The 14,866-nt window shown below is 38.6% G+C and overlaps 1 protein-coding gene across 3 annotated transcripts in view; it reads left to right on the plus strand.

Annotated features, from left to right (window-relative positions):
• Positions 1-460: 460 nt before the first annotated feature.
• Positions 461-14,866, plus strand: part of RARB (retinoic acid receptor beta) — a 312,141-nt gene continuing 297,735 nt past the window's right edge. For all 3 annotated transcript variants that reach the window (XM_066555407.1, XM_066555425.1, XM_066555416.1), the window contains exon 1: positions 461-558. The gene's annotated coding sequence lies outside the window, so the exon portion shown is untranslated. The remainder of the gene's footprint in view (positions 559-14,866) is intronic.

The raw sequence follows: 14,866 nt of genomic DNA on the forward strand, positions 1-14,866 counted from the left end.
GCCTTTCCCTTTTTTAAAAAGAGGGTAGAACATTCTTGTGTGGATGGTTCAGCTGCAAAGGTGTTCCAGCTTTTCCAAAGTTGAGCTGAGTAAACAGGGAGAAGTTGATTAAATATGCTTGGTGATAATGTAAACGTGGTTGGCTGCCCCTGTAATTCCCTTTGGTGCTCACAGGAAATTTTGGCAGGGACAACTATTTCTTCCTTGAGATGGAATTGAGGTCAGTGTTGCAATTGACATGGGTGGGAAAAGGAAGAAAGGAAGCATGAAACATACCTGAAACACCACATTTGGAGACTTTAGTGAAGCAACGTTCTGATTTTGATTTCTCATTTGTGGATATTGGAGATACTTTTAAGATCTTTGATTTTGCTCTGAGTATCATGGTTCTGGTGGTGGCTATGTTTGCCTCATTCCTTCAGAACTTCATTTGGTAATGGTTCTTTCCCTATATTCTTCCAGGATATCAAAGTGGCTTAGGTCCATGAAGACTGTGCTGGTGTCAAGCTCCTTCTGATTTGCCTCCAGGTCTCAGGAGGAAAGGTACAGTTATCAGGGGTAAGTTAAAATCCACTCACAGAACCCCCTGAAGGAAATGAAGACTTTAATTAGTGCCTGCTCCTTTGCATGGCAGTCTGGTACATTTCTTCCTTGTGAGTTGCTTGGTCGGTGACAGCAGGATATCAGTGACAGAGAAAGGGAAATCCAAAATGTGGAGTCACTTTGAAACTCTAGAGCAAAGTTAAATGAATAGAGCACTTACAGGGCAAATACTGATGCAGGCTCTGTGTGTCAGAAAAGCGCTTTGAAAGTGAAAAATGCCCCCCCCCCCTTCCCCGTTGGTTTGTTCTCCTTTTAACTGATCTCTTTGAAAATCTACTTGGAACCACAGTTGAACTACCATGATAAAATATGGTTTTGGTAGATAAAGTTGAAATAATATACGCATCTAGCAATTGCTAGTGTTGCTGGAAATAGTAAGTGCATATTGTAACAAACACAGATTCCCATTTCTTGTTCCATCCTAAGGGCAAAGTACCCTTGGTGCAAAGCCCAGGGGACCTATATAGTCATTAACAGATGGAGGGGGACATTAATCTTCTACCCACAAATCTGCCCCAGCACATAAAGCAGGGAGCGTCTGTTGTGAGGAGTGCTAGAGGTTGTATTAAACATGATAGTGCAGTTTATAATCACAGTGCCAGCCACTCTTTCTATACATTGCTGTGTTTTCTTGGTACTCTGTGTCTCTGGATTTCACTTTTTCTATCTATGTACAATGGAGCGTGGCAGTGTTTCTGCTTTTTGAGACTCTGGCAGAATTTTCTTCCAACACTCTTAAAATCTTTCTTCTGCTGTAAGCACTTGAGTATGTTAGGATATACTTTAAGTGCTTTTTTGTGCATAGGGAGAAATGTATCCTTTTTGTTTGTCATTCAGTCTCTCTCATTTGGCAGTCGGCTAAGAGAGAGGCATGGTTAATGAGGTATCTCAGCATCATGCTTTTATGGGAGCATAGTTAAGGTTAGGAGTATGTCCAGTCTCCAAACTGCCTAGTGAGCATTCTGTATTTGGAAACAAATGCCAGCTGGCAGTGGTTAAGGAGTGCATGCTTATTCTGCTCATGGATAGCCAAAACATGCTCCCTGCTGTGTGCTTTTGGCAGCTTTGCACTGGCAATATGTCTCAAATGCCAGTTGTATGTCCTCTTTTCCTCCTCCTAAGTGTATCCCATAAGGCATGATTTAGCCTAAATAAAAATGTGCCTCTGTTAGACTTGGTAATGTATGGAAAGAAACAGACCACTTATTTTTGAAAATCAAAGTCTTTCTGAAACACCTGTAGTACATTTCTACAGTGGAAATAAAAAGATGATTAATGTGTTTTCCTTGGTGGCAAATTTGCCTTAAATTTCTGAAGGTCTGATGATTTTTGTGACATCAATTCTTAGGCACACTACACTGAAAATTTTGTGTAATTTATTCTCAATGAGACCACTGGTTGGAATTCCAGACCTCAAGTTTAGTTCATATTCTATTTAGTTTTTACTTACATATAAAGCATATTAAGTTTATTTGGAGTTCTAACTGTACTTATCTTGTCATTGTATTAATTATATTGGTGGTCATATTAACTGCATTAATTTCTGGTCTGAACATAAGTATCACCTCTTACCTTTCTTTTTATTTGTTGAATAGTTTTAAGTCAATGGACATCTAAAGTGGTATATTTTATTGAAAAGATACCTTACATGTAGGCAGACTGACTTGTACAATCTAGTGTTGCAAATCATAGGGTAGTTTGGGTTGGAGGGGACCTTTAAAGGTGTTTTAGTTGTGCTTAGTTGAATTATGTGAAGCAGTTCATGAATTGTGGTGCATTGGATACAAATGCTTAAGAATCTGAAGGTAAATAAATTCAGTCTACATTTCTTTATAATTTTTTTTCGGTAACAGTATAGCAAAATGTAAAAAAAGCGTAGTTTGAGAAAAAGGCAAAACACCGAAGATGTTCAATGCAATACTCACACAGCTGTATTTAGAGTTAAGTCAACTGTATTTAGGGTAGAGTGAGTAAGCTGTGCTTAGAACTTGGCTTTAGAAATATCTATATGTTTAAGCTTTGTATTGGTTTTTCTTCAAGAGAATTGAAGCAGCCTGATACCACTGTCATGTAACTTTCTCCCTCTCTCTGGCAAGAAGAACTCAATTCAGTTTTTCTCAACAGTTAATCCAAAATAGTCCAGGTTTCCTTGTAAGTACTTTGTCCTGTCCATTAACCAGCTATATCCTGAATATCCAAGGGGCTTGGGCATCTTTGTCTAGGTACTTGAATGGTTTCATTGTTGTCTGTGCTATAGTGGAGTTGGGAGTCAAATCTTGCTGTGATCTGTGTTGATGAAACACCACTGCCCATTGGTTAACTGTATTCATGCTCTAAAAAAATCCTTGGGTATGACGTGCAAAAAAGGTATTTTAGAAAGTAGGTTGCAAAATCAAACCCTCAGAAGTTGTGAAATGTCAGATTTATGTTATTTTCTTCTGTGCCTGTAATTGATGCAGGAATATAGATCTTGCAGCTTTAATTTCACCACATCCTAATTGGATAACTCTTAGGTTAAAAAAATGTGTGGCATGGTTGTGGTACTTTGTAAATAGCACAGTACCATTTATGTAGGAGGGAAAAGAGTATTCACAGAAGAATGATTATAGAATTTGGTGCTAAGTTATTATGTACGTGTAAAAGATAAACAGAATTGGCTCAAAAGAATTTAAATTCCATGTCAGCTAAATATATTTGCATTATATAAACTTAATGTGTAACATAACTGTTTTCACTGAAGTTTCTCCATTTATGCTGGTGTTGAATTCTGCCTCTAGTCAAAAAGAACTTTTAGAAAAGTTCTGCCAACACAGTTTTTTGTCTTGGAACAGATTTGAGGCTTGCCAGCAGTGTTATTTCTTCTGAGTTGCAGGAGCAGCTCTAGTTACATGCCAAAATATGGTGTTATTTTTAAACTGAAAAATAAATGAAACCTATGTAGAAATGGAAACTTTGTTGAATGCCAAATTCTGGACACGTCACTCCCATTGGAACCACTAGGACCAATTTTTGCAGTCTGCACTGTCTTTATAGCATTAAGAGTTATTTCACAATGTGGGAAGTACTGGAAGAAATGAGTGTAAGAAAAGCAGGAAATCTGCCAAGGTCCGTGTCTTTTTTAAAAAAAGACAACCTACTTGCTGAGATATGTTTTATGCAGATATCAAATTTAAGCAGGTTTCACTTATGGCCAGCCACCCTCCATTTCAAAAGTGTTATTCTGTAGAGAAGAGGCAGATTAAAATTTTTCAATACCTAAATATTTAAAAAATAATCATAATTTATGATTTTGGCCTGTTTTCCTAATATAGGAAATGATCTCCTATGATCTTGGAGACTCTGTCAAGCTTCTTTCCTTCCCATTTTTCTTAATTTTTAAAGTGTTTGTCTGATGTCCGAAGCAGAATTTTAAGGTTAGTTTCAGTAAGATAGGGGTTAAAACAGGGGCTGGGAGGGAAATACAGTATTCAAAAACTGATTGGTTTGCTCCAAGACTATCTTCCTCACATAGTAACCCTGGTAAAAAAGGCCCAGGTGTTTTGCCTCTAGCAGTGTGAAAGCACTCAAATCCGTTGAGAGGTTTGAGAAGAGGCTCTAGTGATTTTGGACAGTTGTTGACTTTCAGCTTGTGTGAAAAGGATAAGCAGGTCTGTTATCTCACCATTCTGTGGAATAAAAAGGAAGCAAAAAATTGTGTTATTAATCCAGAAGGCTTCCTGGATGCGTTGCATCTGGAGTCTGAATTTGGTCTTGTGCTGAAGTCTTCAGAGCAGTTGCAGAGGTAAGTATAATCAAGCTGACCTCTGCAAGTGTGATGAATGCTAAAGGGGAAAGCAGTTGCCATACTAGCATTTTGATGGCATATTCAGCCAGGTAGTACAGATTAGCCAGAAGTCTACCAAGGCCTGAAATGTTCACTAGTTTTGACAGCTGAGCTGTTGTTCTGGCTGTGTCACCAGGCAGCTGTGGTTCTACTGTCAGTGGCTGAAGGATATCATATTGCCTAGCCAGATCTGTGCTCTTGACACTAATGTGTTTGTAGGTCAGTGCAGTTGGGCAGTGTGCTGGCACTCAGGGTTTTTATTGCCACTTCTCAAGGATGACTTGTGAAGAGCATTATTAGCGGTGTAGCTGCTTGGGAATTGCATAGGATTGCATATTCATGCGTAGGATCACAACAGATGCTGGTGTGATCATCTGCCCTTCCAAACCTTCCAGCTCTTTTTTTGGTATTGAACTTCTCATTCAGCAGAGCCAAAGCTCTTATTTGAGGAATTGAATTCACCTTGGGTGGTGCATAGTCCTTCTTAGACTGGAAAATGGGCGTGATGAATTTATGTTCTGAGCAGAGATAGCCCCATGGCTGAGATGGCAGGTTTTAAACTCTTGCTTTGTACATTACCACTGCTTTTGCCATGGACTCGTAGTACTGCTTCTACTTGCTGTAGCATAATATTTGTTACTTTTATCTCAATTCATAAGGTGGTTCTTCATTTTGTACCTAAAGGGAATTAATAATAGTCTTCTTGTAGGCTTTCTGGCAGGGCATGAGCAGCCCTAGGGAGCTTTGACTCTAGTAATCTCATTGACAGAAGATGTAACTTGCCATAAATTGGATTTCTTCTTTCTGAACCTTGAAATGACCTATGAGTTTTAGAAATAAATGAAGATTCAGGGTGTCGAAAGGCAGTTAGAGACTAAGCTCCAACTGACTGAATTTGGTGCAAAACTCATATTTTTATCTTTACAAAGCCTAATTTTTACTTAGTATGTATGGTGTTGGAGGAGGCAGCAAAGGAGTTACTTTCTACCACTTGGTTCTGTAATTATAAATACACTGACTTTGGTATGAGAAACATCAGACAATAAGTCTTGGTGATGGTTAAGTTAATTCACTCTTAGAAGTTCAATAATTCATCTAAGAAGTGTCAGCAGCTGGGTCTTGTTAATGGTAAGCCTTTCATTTCTGTTAAATCAATTGTGAATAATAGGATCCTTCAGAGAAAAATGATGAAGTAAGCATTGATTTCCAAATTGGGTGTCTGATATTGAAGCATTAATAAAATCTAGAGCAAGCAGGCAACTAGGACCTCATACACTCTGATCACCTAAGTAGTAATCAGAGAAAATCAATATTTTTTTTGTATGGTGCTAGATCTGTTAACATTTTGTTTGTCGTCATTCATCATTGTGTCTATAATTTCATTTTTATAATTGCTTGAATTTTGGGGGGCTTAATAGTATGCTTTGAATCAAGCATTTACTGTCAGGCTTTTGTGAAACAGATGTGGCATTGCCATATTGTCTATTCTTTGCTAGCTGTCTTACTATTTTTGGACTTTTAATAGCAGTGGGCAAAGTAAACTCTTAAGTCATTTCAAATGTGGTTAAATTTTCTTAGAGGAGTTCCATGTGGATTTCCTTGAGTCCTCTGTTATTATTTTTCTCTAAGCTATGAGGAGCTGTGTTGCTTCTCTATAGTCACGTTCAGTCTCAGAGAGGTGTTAGGAACATCTCCAGTAAGATGGTAAAGAAGAAGATCAGTTGTAGAGAACATCTTTGGAACAGCCAGACTTCTGGCATCTTCCTTGGGCTCTTGTTCATCAGCTGCAACTTCTGGCTCTGCATGGTTTGTTCCAGCTGATCTGGTGTTGTTGAAGAGGGCTCTGACTGCCTGGATGTGTCAGAGGAGGTGACCAACATGACATGGCTGCATTCTGACCTTTGATGGATTTCATACAGGCAAACAAATTTTGGTGGCAGGAGCATCAGTGAGTGATCTGAGAGGGAGTAGTTGCTGGTAGTACATCCCACCAAGCCATTTGTGGATGGGATACCTGCATACCTTGTACTTCTAGCCTCACAGTAGGTTGGATTTTGTAATGCAGCGTGGAGATTACAGACTTGGGAATGTGGGGTTTATTTGTTTATTTAATTGCATTTGAAGGCTGTGTTCAGTGGATATTTAGAGCTGCTAAGTGCTGGCTTTTTCTGTCCAGTATTGTGCTTACCAGTGATCCCATTTTCTTTAAAGCTGTATTGAATTGGTATGGAAACCCACATACAATCACATCTCCTTGCTGTTGGAGTCAGTGGGAGTTGAGGCTAGGACTGGACCAGGATTTGGCCCATAAAGCATAGCAAGAAAATTTAACAGTTATAATAAAACTCTTAAGGCAAATAAAATGTTCTAGCAGGTGTTCATAAATGTGCTTTATGCTCATAGACTCTGTTAAATGTTAATACTAAGGTCCTGCAGAAGCTGCACATAAGGACTGAGCGAAGGAAGCAAATGTCTGTTAAATGTGCTATGCAATATTGTAGCAAAGGTGGGTGGCAGTGCAATGCCATGCTACCTATTAGACTGAAATATGAAAGCTATTAGAGTTTCTGCTGAATTTTCATTTTGTGAGGGAGTAGTTTTCAAGAGAGAACATACCGTATAAAAAAAGCCATGTGTTGTGCAAAACTAGAAGCATCTTTGTCAGTGTGTGCACTTTTCTTGGATGTATGCAGAGCTTATTAAGGACAACTGCTAACGTACTGTATTAGCAGTAAATTTAAAGTAAGACAAAACTTGTGAGGAAAATAATGGCTGAGAAGCAGTTTTATTTTTTTGAATATTTCATTTTCATTGAATTGTTTTGGGGTTCTTTAGATGAACCCACAGGCAGAAGTCCTAACATGACTTAAAATACATTTTGAGAATAATGGGTCTTGGCAGAATTTTATATTTAGATTTCTGTTGTAAGTTAACTCTTAATATTTTTTATTTATTTATTCTGTCACTTCACCATCAAAGTGCAATGAGATCCATTTTAGATTTCCAGGAGCTTTCTGGCCTTCCTCCTTTTTGGCTTCTAGTAGAAGCATCTGTTGACTTTTTCAGCAGGTTTTGCGTCATGCCTTGAAATCTGGTAGCTTGTACTGGCTTGGTTTCTTCTAGCAGTTAATTTCATTAGGATTCAGGTCAAACCCACAGGAAACAAACAAAAAAAATCTGAATGTACTGGAGTCAGTTCCTAAAATGACACCATGAATGTGGCAGTCATTGTTAGAATGTGTTTTGTTGGTGCTCGAGTCATTGACTTGGTTTTCTTCTCATCAAGGCTCAGTCATTGTGTTGCAGGATAAAAGCAACCACATATTACAAAGATACTCTCACCATTAGCAGCAAGATGGCTGAGTGAAGGGAGGTCGTTCACATTTAGATATACCTAGTAGCAAGTATCCAGGCATCTCAGCAGTTCTTGTAGTGATTGTCGCTGTCGCAGTGCTCACATAATTGAGGCTCTTCCATTGTTGCCTTGGTCTTGTAATGATTGTTCCTGGTGGTGGCAGTGCTAACTTTTTGTTTTGTGAGCTAATGTGTACCAGGTTATTTTGACCTGATCTCTTCTCTGTGGTGACCAGGCCTGTGGGAATGTCCTAAAGTTGTATCAGGGGAGGTTTAGGTTGGATATTAGAAAAAGGTTTTTCACCAAATGGGTAGTTGGGCACTGGAACAGGCTCCCCAGGTCGCAGCACCAACCTGACAGAGTTCCAGAAGTGTTTGCACAATGCTCTCAGGCCCAGGGTGTGACACTTGGGGACACTTGTGTGTCCTGTGCAGAGTCAGGAGTTGGACTTGATGATCCTTGTGAGCTCCTTCCAACTGAGAACATTCTGTGAAAAACTCACTTTGTTCCACCTTGTTGTAAAAAGGATTCAAGCATGCACTTACATGAGGGAATTCTCATCACTTGCTTTCTTAACAAAATCATGGGGACTGCTTCGTTTTCTCCTCTCTAGTAATGCTGCACTAGTGTGCTTAGGATTTTAAAAGCAAGGCTGATGGTCCTCATCAGGACTGGGAGCTCCTATGTAGAGAATATATTTTCTTTTGGTCCTTCTAAGACAAGGAGGTCTAGTAGAGAAGCAGGGTGAGGAAAGACTAGAAACTGGTTTTAATCAAGTGGGAAATATGTCAGTACTTCTCTTGTGAGTAGTGGCACTTCCAGGATAGTGATATTCATGCAGAACTTTTAATCCCTGCAGTACATTACAAATGCATTGTCTGAGAATTAAATGTTCATTGAGGCCATTATTTGATGAGCGGACTATTTATATAGTAAAGTTATTTGAAGTAATGGGCCATGAATGCATTTTGTTTATTAACTTTCCCTGTGCTCATTCTTCAATATCTTTTCTTAACACAGAGCAGGCATTTTAAAATGGAAGACTCTCCAGTGACAAAGATCTGCAGCATACAAAGTGTTTTACTTATAAATAGTGTGTTTTATTGATTTTGAGAACAAAACAGCAAACAGTTGGAGCCTTTGAAAGATTCAGCTTTCAGGTACATTTCTAACCATGGAAAAAATACAAATGGAGAAGAAAAGGATATCTTTTTGTCTTTCAAAACTTGGGTGATTCAAGTACTTTAATGGTCGTCTCCATTTTGGAGATGAGAAACTAGGGAAAGGAAAATGATTTACTTTGTCTGGGATTATGAAGGAAGTCTGGCAGACAAGGAAATTAAATTGAGATCCCCTAAATGTCAGGCCAGCTCCATAAATGCTAAAATATCCTTCCTTTCTTGTCTAAAATATCTGTCAGAAATGTATAGTAAAGTTTAGATTTTGTAGGATTTCCATAGGACAACTGCTTTGTGGCCTCCAGGGTGTGAATACATACAAAAAAAGTCACTCTTTAAAGTTGAGAGTATTTTATCTCTTATTAAATCTGAAAAAAAGATAGCACAAAGCCAACATACTTTTAATAATATTTTGTATTTCCTTCTGTAATTGTTTAATGGAGTTAATATGAATACTTTAGCTATAAAGTTGGACAGCTGCAGCAGGATGTGATTTAACCAGGATACTGACTCTTCTTTCAATACACTCTGGCAAACTTTACAATATGGAATGTTATGAAAGTCCAGTCATCTGTCATGTAGCTCTCTCATACACTTCCTTCATTTACAGTTATTTATCCCTTTTTGTTTTTCTTCTTTAAAGGCCAAGTTGAAATTGCTCCTCAGTTCTTGGCTATGATAAAATTCTGTGCAAGGCAAAAACCTTCAAGAAGTTTTCCTCTTGTGAAAGATGCTAGGAGTTGTGGATGACAAAGGGCAGCAGTTTGTAGCTGTACTATATTTGCTCACCACATCTTCAATACTGCTAAACCACTGCTTTTTTGCAGTTCAGTCTTTTACTTGTTGGATCCAATATCTGGTTTAGATAGTTTTTGTCCCAGTAAGGAAAACATGGAATCACAGAATGGTTTGGATTAGAAGGGACCTGGAAGATTATTTTGTCCCACCTCCCTTGTCATGGGCAGAGATGCCTTCCACTAGATCACACTGGTCAAAGCCCTGTCCAACCTGGCCTTGAACACTGCCAAGGATGTGGCATCCACAGCCTCTCTGGGCAGCCTGTTCCAGTGCCTCACCACCCTCACAGTTAAGAATTTCTTCCTCTGATTTAAATCTGCTTTCTTTCAGTTTAAAGTCATCACCCTTTGTCCTGTCACCACATGCCCCTGTAAAAAGTTCCTCTCCATCCATCTTGTAGGCCACCTTTATGTACTGGAAGGTGCTCTAAGATCTCTGTGGAGCCTCATCACCTCAGCTGTCTAAGCCTATCATTTCAGGAGAGGAGCTTCAGCCCTCTTATCCTCCTCCTTTTACTGGGGGCCCTGGAGCTGCCCACAGTACTCCAGGTGGGCTGAGAGTGGAAGGGGAGAATCAGTTGCCTGCTAGTCTGCTAACTCTCATTTTCTGGTAGAAACTGTTTGGATTTACTTTCTGGTCTTCAATGTGCTTGTGAACTTCTGTAACAGTTTATCATTCTTTGATGCATTGCATTTAGGCTCTGGGCTTAAGAGTATTGTCAAATAAACACAGCAGAAGGAGCTGGCTGTTCATGAATGGGAGAGTACTGTACTTATATAATAACTGTATGCTGATGATACAGAGAGAATATGAGAGTTTAATGCATTTTCACTGCCATTGGGTTGACCTGATGATCTGCAGTGCTCTCTGCAGCAGGGACATGATGTTGGGTGTGTTGCTTTGTGCCATGCTGGAGGCACCAGCTGGGAGAGCCAGCGTTCCAGCCAGCTCCTGGGGATGTCCCATGTGGTGTGTGCCAGTAGGACTCTGCCAAGCTTAAATTCTGTCTCAGCAGCTGGGACAGGTTTGTGAATTCCAGTCAATTACAGAATTGAGTACTGTCTCTCTTCTTATAAGGTGCTGTATTCTGCCCCTTGGTAATTGTGTGGTGCCCGGAGCTGTGTATCTGGGAAGGCTTGCAGGGCTTTTGCAGGCCACCAGGTTCAGTCTGGAGACAGCTGGCTATAGCAAGCAAACTGTGATAAATGATAACTTGAAAAAAACACACATGTGAGGTCTTGAATGAAGTCAAGATTGAAGTAATTTATTCTCAATGATTTGAAGAAAAAGGCAGCTCTGACCATTTTAAAAGAATACCTTATAAACTCATCTTCTAAAGATAAAAGCTATCAAGCATAAAACCATGATGTTACACCAGATACCAATTACTGTGGTTTCTTAATGCGCTTGTGTTTTTTTTGTTCCACATTTATTAAATATTTAGATGTTCAACTGTAGATATTTTTAATCAAAATCAGAATTTTCTCACAAAATGGGTGATTACATCATTTGCACATTTATATTGTAAGACATTTTAACGATATAAGCATTTTTTCATTTAGACAGCAACCATAATAAATTGAAATAAAATTCAACCTTGATTGATGTTCTATGTGTCATGTACAGGGCAAGTCCCATCTATAAAATGTGGTTTGCCAAGGCAGCAATATTAGTAGCATTTGAATGTTTTTCTTATTAAGGAGAAAAATGGTCAGCAACATCAATACCGTCTGCTCCAAAGACCATGGTAAATGGAAACTGCCTGCAGCACATTTGAATTCCTCACTGTATTTGGGATGAAGGTATGATGCAGGCAGTGAGAATTTTTTTTTTTCCTTGAAAATTAGGATAGACTATTACAGTTCTTAGGATGAAAGAGAGAGGCTGATTACAACATAATGGAGTGTACCATATTCATCTCTTTGAAATATGCCCTCACTCGGCCTTTTCCATTTTACAATCGATTCTCTCATTCCCTTAATGAACCTGTGCGTTCATGAGTCTTCCTTGGAAGTATGCACATGAAGTATTACAGTAGCAGAAAATAATTGTCTGACAAGCAACTGCAAGTAAAGTGTCTCTCTTGTAGTCTTGTTCAATAGCATTATGGACCATTAATGCATTGGATCAGGTTCCATATTGTTTTGTTAAAAATTATGCAGCCATATTTTTCTTAGCTGTTTGTAGTGTTTCTGGAATGGTAGCTTCAGAAAACTAGTTCAGCATCCTCTGGCTCTACTTCTTTGCAGAGCAGTACATATGTGTAAGAGATGAGCTATCAGTAAGGTACTCCTGCGAAGTCAGCTCATTGGTACCAGGTACCGAAATTGGATAAATTTTAATATCGGGTTAAAGGAGAGAGGAAGGGCTTTTTGAGAAGAACAAAAATGGGTAAAGTTATGTTGAGAATTACTGGAGGTACCATCAAAATGTGGTTTTTAAAAGATCAAATACCCAGTATGTGACTTTTCAATTTTTGGCTTCTTTTGACTATCAATGTGATTACATGTTGTAAGAAAATACTGTGAATTGTATTGTGTGTTTTGTTTGTGTGTCTTCACGTGTATTTTTGGATGTACTTTTAGTATAAACATAGATTGTTTATATAACTAACTTATAACTAATTTGTATTGTTCATAACCGTGACCAACATGGAAATATTTCATAGGTGGTTGAACCATGTATGTGTGTATGTATAGTTTTATTATCAACTTCTAGCTGCTAACTGGCTGCTGACCTTTCCAAGTTGCTACAAAATATGAAGCCACCCAGTGGGTGACACTCAAAACCACCAAATACCCTGGGTGGTACCCAGGATGACATGGTGAGCATAGAGCCTGCTCTGATCACACCGGGAAATCAGGAGAGCAGGGAATGTGGGATGCACTGCTGCATACCCCAGTCTCGCTCTGTGTCCAGAGAAAATTTGTAAACCCCTGAAAGCCTTTGTAATGGCAATTTCATTGAAATTCTAAGCATTTGATGTATTGCCACCAGCACTGATCAGATAAAAGTGACGATGAAATAAAGATTGAGCTCAGAGAGAAGCAACGGTTCTGTCTGTTATGTCAAAAAAGATAATTTGTCATGTTAGGAAGTATCATTTCCTTTTGATTAGACCAAAGCCATTGTCCTAAGGTGTGAAAATGGCCTTGACCAACAGACCTGTTCTGGTTGTGAACTGTTGCTCTGCACCAGAGACAAAACATAAATAAAACAAACCTTAACTTTATAATACATAAAACAGAGGAAACCGTTAAGTTTTGGATCGCACTAGGCCTATTAAAAGCTTGTGTATTACCTATGCAAAAGTGTTTTTCCTTCCAAAGTAACAAAACCTCTCATTTTCAAATCATCTTTCACTTTTGGTGAAACTGATGTCCCTGAGCAGTATGATCCAAATTTTTCTGCAAACACTTCAGCAGTATGATCCAAATTTTTCTGCAAACACTTCACTTGCCTCTTTTCCTTAAACCTGATTTATAGAACTGTGGACCTAGTTAGGTTTTAGGTACTTTGAATTAGTGTAGCTGACTCCCTGCAGATGAAATCAGCTTTTTCTTTTTTTAACGGAAAACTAGGAGCACTATATCCCTTTGTTGTTTGTTTCATTAAAGGATCCTGCAGTTAGGTGTCAGGATGTTTCACTGTGATAGGAATTTCATCTGTAATATTAGGCTTTAGCTGAAAATTGGAGGTGGTGGGAATGTTTTGTGTTTTAAGTGTAAGAAAGAAAACTTATGCTGACAAGTTGCCATTTTTGTTGTCTGAGAAATTGTTGTCTGAATGGTTGAAAATTTCATCAATATGTTTCACCTAGTTTATTGTCAGTTCTTTATTCTATAGTTGGTACTGTTTGCACAGGAGTGAGACTTCTACCAAGCCAAGAGCTTGGTCTTACAGTAAGTGGTTTTACCTGGAGGAGTCCCAAGAAGTGCACAGCAGAACCTGTGCTAGGACGTTGGCCATTGCCTGCTTCAGGACAGAAACTCTGCTTGTGGTGTTTTTGTAATGTTTCAGCATCTTCATTATCTCATCATTCACGTAGCAAACGTGCCCTTCTGTTTCCAGCATCTTGATGTGTGAATTGACTGAATCCCCATTCAGAAAGCATATGTTCAGTGGGGGAACTTAATGTGTGTCTTTGGTGATGAGATCCAAGCCTTAGCTCGTGTCAGTGGGACTGCATGTGTATTTAGTTGAGTCTATCCATGAGTGGGAATGGGTTCACGCTGAAATGCCTTTGAGTAATGAAGAATGAAATGATCTGTTCAATACCATATTGTACACTCTTTAGAGAACTTGGGGATGAGTTTTTAACCTCTGTTACTGCTGAAGGAGAGGGAACTGTTTGCTTGTCTCAATCTGATCAGAACTGTATTACAGTAAGTCCTTAGAAAACAGTCTGTGAAGAATCAGTATCTCTGTCCTGAACAATTTCAAACCTGTGATACAACAGCTTCCTGGGAGGGCAGCTGGAAAACCTGATCCACATCCTTGTGAACAATTTGTATCAAGTGTTATTAAGAAGACTTAGGGAGACTTTTGGTTAAGGTCCATCTTTCAGAAGATTCACATGGGCTTAGATAATTCACATTTTGTATTTACCAGATAGCAGGAAAAAGGAACCATTATTTTTCTGCAGAAATTCCAACAATGATGTTCAAGAATCAGATGCACTATAACTTCCTTATTCTCTCCAGAGAATTAAAAATACAGTTATTTTAGTCTCCAAGTACTTTTAAGTTGAGAATAAGTTAAAAGGCTGTATTTGTTCTGTTATTTGTTTTCTGATTTTTATTAGTTCATAAGGGTCATGCATTTTAAGATTGTTACTTTGCAGTCACAGGGCTGATAAACGTAATATTTAAGGATGTGAATGTTAAGTTGTAGCAGCACAATAAAAACTGTAGACCAACACTGGCAGAGAGATGGCATTTCACTAGATGAAGTCTGAAAGACCAATCTATGTTTGTAAAGTGACAGTTCAAGGAAGAAAGGAAGCTACATATTTGCAGGCAATGTGACTTTTACATCCAGTTTTTACTATATTGATCCACTCTAGAAATGAAATAATGTACCATTCTTTTTCTAAAATATTCAATTCAG

The sequence above is a fragment of the Molothrus aeneus genome, chromosome 1 (assembly GCF_037042795.1).
Source record: "Molothrus aeneus isolate 106 chromosome 1, BPBGC_Maene_1.0, whole genome shotgun sequence".
Lineage (NCBI taxonomy): Eukaryota > Metazoa > Chordata > Aves > Passeriformes > Icteridae > Molothrus > Molothrus aeneus.